Source organism: Budorcas taxicolor, chromosome 15, assembly GCF_023091745.1.
Source record: "Budorcas taxicolor isolate Tak-1 chromosome 15, Takin1.1, whole genome shotgun sequence".
Lineage (NCBI taxonomy): Eukaryota > Metazoa > Chordata > Mammalia > Artiodactyla > Bovidae > Budorcas > Budorcas taxicolor.
The window spans coordinates 26858146-26863844 of record NC_068924.1 but is presented as its reverse complement, the minus strand read 5'-3'; positions in this window follow the sequence as shown (position 1 = coordinate 26863844).

Sequence of the window (5699 nt, the reverse complement as noted above, 5' to 3'; positions counted from 1 at the left end):
CATTTATTTTTTTAAAATAATTTTCTTAATTGGAAATTCTGTTTTGGGGGTTGGTAGTTGGATTTTTCATTCATCTAGGAGGCAGGATGAGTAATAGCTTTCACAGTGATAGATCATTCCATTTAGAAAATAAGAATTATTGCTAAACTAGACTTTGGAATGGACATGGATATTTGGAGACATGGTATCTGATAGAGGTAGTGTCACAGATTAGTGGGGAAGAGGTGGATAATGGTGCTCAGAAAATTGGCTTATTATATGGACAAAAATAAAGTTGGATATCTCCCTTAAACCACATAAAGCAAAGACAAATTCCAGAGTGAATTTACCTAAATGAAAGTTAAAATACTAAGGCCAATAAGAAAAAAAATGGAGAATGTATTTGTGACTTTGGAATAAGGATAAATCTGTTAAGTTAGATCTCTAAATCACAATCCATAAGGTTTGATAACTTTGCCTAATTCATATTTAAATATTTCTAGTCACCAAATCACCCAGTAGTCAAAGCTAAAGATAGGTATAGCTTAGGAGAAAATATACTAATGTCTAAAACTGACAAAGGATTACATTTTTTAGAGATTGAATATAGAAGGAACTACTGCAGATCGGAAAGAAAACACACAAAATAAGAATAGGCAGAGGATATGAATATGTGAAATCTAAAGGGAAAACCAGAATGGGTAATAAGTATATTACCACTTGTAATTAGAGAAATAGAAATCAAACGTTAATGAGTTTCTACTTTGTATCTATTAGTAAAAGTAAGCAAGAGACTGGATTCTCATGGGGAATCAATACTCATGGGAGATTTCACCTAGGGCCTCCATTCTGGAGAACAAATGGGCAGCACTTAACTGAAAGTAAGTAATATCTGGGATGCAGTGTTGCAGAATTTTTGATCGAATACTGTCTTGAGTTTGAATCCCAGGTATGTCTTTTATTGAAACCGACCTTGGTAAGCCACTCTTCTGTGTGTTAGTCTCTTCATCTTTGAAATGGAGATGTTACCCACCTTACAGGTTTATTGCACACCTAGAACAGCGCCTGGAACATAGTATGTGTCACAGAATTGTTAGCTGTCGCTGTCATTGTCTTCCTAGCCATCACCTGTTGATAGCCAGCTTCCAACATGGCCCTCCAGTGATCCCTGACTCCTGGTAGTTAAGCCCTTGTGTCGTCCCCTCCCTACAGTGAGTAGGACTGACCTGGGTACATGACAGGATGTCCTGGAGACGTGCGACTGAGTCAGAAAAAGACAGTGAAGGCTTCTGCCTTGCACTCTCTTGGATCACTTGCTGTGGAAGAAGCTGGCTACTATGTCATGAGGACACTTATGTGGCCCTTGAGAGAGACCCATGCGGAGAATAACAGGCCTCACTGGTAGACCCACCAGGTTATCAACTACGTGAGTGAGCCGCTGTGCAAGTGGGTCCTTCAACTGCATTCAGGCCTTGAGCTGTGCATAGCTCTGATCAACAGCGTGGCCACCACGTCGTGAGAGATCCTGAGTCAGAATCACCCAGCTCCAAATTCTTGACCCAAAGAAACTGAGGTGGTAGTTGTTTATTATTAACAGCTTGAGATGTGATTCACATAACTATAGTGTTTACTCGTTTAACGTGTACAGCAATTCAGTGGTTTTTAGTAGATGGTGGAGTTGAACTATAACTTCATCATAGTTAATCTTGAAACATTTTGGATTCAGGGAACTTTATGTGTCCATTAGCAGTCACTCTACGTGTCCCCATCTCCCCCAGCTCTAGGCAACCGGCAGTTTTTCTGTTTTAGGTTCATTTCATATAATGTGTACATGGACTGTCATACAACGTGTAGCCTTTGTATGTGGCTCTTTTCACTTAGCATAATGTTTTCAGGGCTCATCTGTGTCGTAGTATGTATCCACATTACATTCCTTTTTATGGCTGAATAGTATTCCCTTGTGTGGGTATAACACATCTTTAATTTTCCATGCATTGCATAGCCACTAATACTGCTGTGAATATTCATATACAAGTTTTTGTATGGACTTATGTTTTCACTTTTCTTGGAGTAGAATTTTTGGTTCCATATGGTAACTCCAGGGCTTCCGTGGTGGCTCAGCAGAAGAGAACCTGCTTGCATTGCAGGAGCTGCAGGTTCAATCCCTGGGTCAGGAGGAGGAAATGGCAACCCACTCCAGTATTCTTGCCAGGATAATCCCACAGACAGAGGAGCCTGGTGGGGTTCAGACCATAGGATCACAAAGATTCAGACATGGCTGAAGCGACTGAGCCACAGGCACGCGTGGTAACTCCATGTTTTACTTTTTGAGGAACTACCATACGTCCAAAGCCGCGTAAGGAAGTTCCAGTTTCTCCACATCCTTGCCAGTTCTGGTTTCTGTTTCTGACCATACTGCATGACTTTCAGGATCTTAGTTCCCAAGCAGGGATTGAACCCAGGCCGTGGCAGTGAAAGTGCCGTGTCCCAACCGCTGGACCATCAGGGAACTCCTGCCAATACTTACTTTCCGTCTTTTTGATTATAGCTATCCTAATGGTATAAAGCTAGCTGTAATCAAAAAGACAGTAAGTATTGATAAAAGTGGTATGTCATTGTGTTTTTGATTTGCATTTCCCTAATGCCTAATGTTGTTGAATATCTTTATATAAATTTTTTGGAAAATGTTTATTTAAATCTTCTGTTCATTTTTTCAGCTGAGTTGTTTATCACACACACAGACACATACATGCACACACACTCTTATGTAGAATTCTTTATATATTCTGGTAAAAATTCTCTTATCAGATGATTTGCAAATATTCTCATTCTGTGGCTGTTATTAGTTTTAAGCTGCTAAATTTTGAAGTAATTTGTACACAGCAGTAGATAACTGATTCATTAAGTTTGTGCATACCCTTCATCAAAGCAGTTCCACTCCTGGCTTTAGCCTTCAGAGAAACTTGCACGGATCCACAAGGAGTTAGGTATAAGGATGTTTATCTATATGTAGTTTGGGTAGCAAGAAGCTGAAAACAGCTCAGATGCCTGTCTATAAAGGAATTGATTAGTAAAAAGTGTGGTATATGCATATGATGAAATATTATATAAAGCAGTCAGATGCAGCTGCTAGGACATGATAGACTCCAGGTGAGGAAAGGAAGGAATAATGGAATTTACAGCAAAAATTAGCTAAGTAAATTGAACACAGAAAACAACAGAAACACAGAAGGCAGTTTTAAAGGAGGATTTATACCTTAACTCACTAGAATGGGATCTGTGGGAGGGAACAGAATGGGACTAGAGAGGGGGATGAAAGAGGGAAAGAGAAACAGGAGGATGAATGAGATAATGTGTCCTGAACTCAGGCATGCGATCCACTCTGTTCTCTGTGCCTGCGGCTCTAAGCACACATCCAGAAGCAAGATCTTACTCTAACGGAATTGACGTTTAGTACCTGTATCAGTTGGGGTAGGCTAAACTGTTGTGACAGCCAAATGGACCAGCCTAAACAGTGAATGTTTGTTTTCCCTCCTCACTCATGTCCAGGGAAGTTTCAGATTGGGGCAGAGGGAGGGGGGATCCCTACTCCATGCAGTCATTTAGGGACCAGGCTGATGTCAACATTAACATGGCTTCCAAGGTTGCTTGGGGCATCGCCATTTTGGTGAGTTGAGCAGAGCTTGGAAGGTTGCTTGGTGGATATTATGGGCAAGCTCTAGAAGCGGCATACTGCCCCTCACATACTGTTAGCTGCAGCTTAGTTGCATGGCTGCCTCTTAATGCAAAGGAGCTTGAGAAATGTACACCCAGGAAGAAGGGGAAATTGAATGTTGTTGGGACAGCCATTCTCTCTGCTGCAGTCCTGAAGAAAGGCTCTCTGCCCCCCAGGCATTTGAGAGATGCATGGATTTTATTAAAATAATTTTAAGATCTGAAAATCCCAGGGAGACTCCATTCTCTAACTGGGGAGTCTCAGCTGAAGTCACTGCCAAGTGAGGAATATCTCTTCTCTAGTTGGTTAGTGGCTGTCAGACAAGAGGTTAGGCAGGGAGATGAAGGCTAAACTTGTGTCTAGCATCAGCATTTGTGAGAAAAGGTACTTTAGAGAGGAAACAGCTCAGAAAATAAACTTGAAGTTTCTGTAGTTAGCATGGGGCAGAGTTGGAACTAGGACCCAGTGTTACACGAGGCTCTACGCTGACTATCTGGTCCTCTGGCTCCTTGCCATAAACCTGTTTTTAAAAGGCCCAAGGGTAGAACTTTGTGGTGAAACTGGTAAAATCCAAATAAAGTCTGGAGTTTACGTCATAGAATTATGCCACTGTTAATCTTAGTTTTGAAAAATGCATATAAATTTGCTGTCAAGAAATCTTTGTGAAGAGTAACGAGTAACTTTGTATTGTCTTTACAGCTTTCGGTAAGTCTAAAATTTTTCCAGAATAAAAAGTTTATTTTTAAAAAAGGCCCCAGGGAGTATAGGCTGTGGACACTGGATCCCACTCTTAAGTTACTACCTTTTGAGTCTATCCTTTCGTAAGCTGTGTTGAAGCCAGTCCCTTTCCTCTGAGTGGCAGCAAGTACATTCAACTTCTAGCCTGTCGTCACATCTCTTGTCTGCAGCTGGCTTTTGTTTCCATATGGGTTCAGGTTTTAACTTCATTTTTGTGAGGCCCTGCACTGTTTCTTGGGAAGAACTCACTTTAAGAGGCTGTTACGGACTGAATGTTGTATTCCCCCCCCCTCCAAATTCATTTGTTGAAACCCTAGCTCCCAAGCTGGTGGTATTAGGCGGTGGGACCTTTAGGGGGTGATTAGGTCATGAGGGTGGAACCCTTGAGAATGGGATTAGTCCTTATGAAAGAGACCCGAGAATGATCTCTTGCCTTTTTTGGTCGTGTGAAAGCACAGCAGGAAGCTAGCTGTCTGTGAGCCAGGAAAGTTACCAAGTCTGCTGGTGCCTTGATCTTGGACTTCCTCGCTTCCAGAACTGTAAGAAATACTTGTTTTTAAAGCCATGCTATGGTATTTTTGTTACAGCAGGGTGAATGGACTGAGAGATTCAGATGCTTTGAAAATCTTAATCAAATTTTTTCTCCTTAACAAAAGAATTTATCACCTGTTTTCAAGCAGAGACTGAGGTAGAAGGGAAGCAGGGTCTATCCCAGATAAGCTTTATGTTTAGTGGACATTGGTGAAAATGTGTGAATTCCTCCTCCCCCCAATTTCTCTGCCTTTACGTATATGAGCACAGTACATCCTTAAGGCAGAGATCTGTTCAGCTGAAAGCTGTATGTGATTCCCTAGGCTGGCTGCTAGAGGGCAGTGTGGTACATGTTTTCTGGACTAGGGAAGCAGGGCCCTGGGTCCATGCAGGTTTTTTTCAAAATAATAAGTTGTAGACTCTTTCAGGGGCTTCCCTGGTGGCTCAGATGGTAAAGAAACTGCTTCCAATGCAGGAGACCTGGATTTGATTCCTGGGTCAGAAAGGTCCCCTAGAGAAGGGAATAGCAACCCACTCCAGTATTCTTGCCTGGAGAATCCCATGGACAGAGGAGCCTGGTGGGCTGTAGTCCGGAGGAGCCCAAAGAATCGGACATGACTGAGCGACTAAGCACACACACAGAGTCTTTGAAGGATATAGATGGCTAAATTCAGTTGCAGATTCCTCTACTTCTCATCCCTACCTTAGATCCAGAAATAGAATCCTGACTTCAATT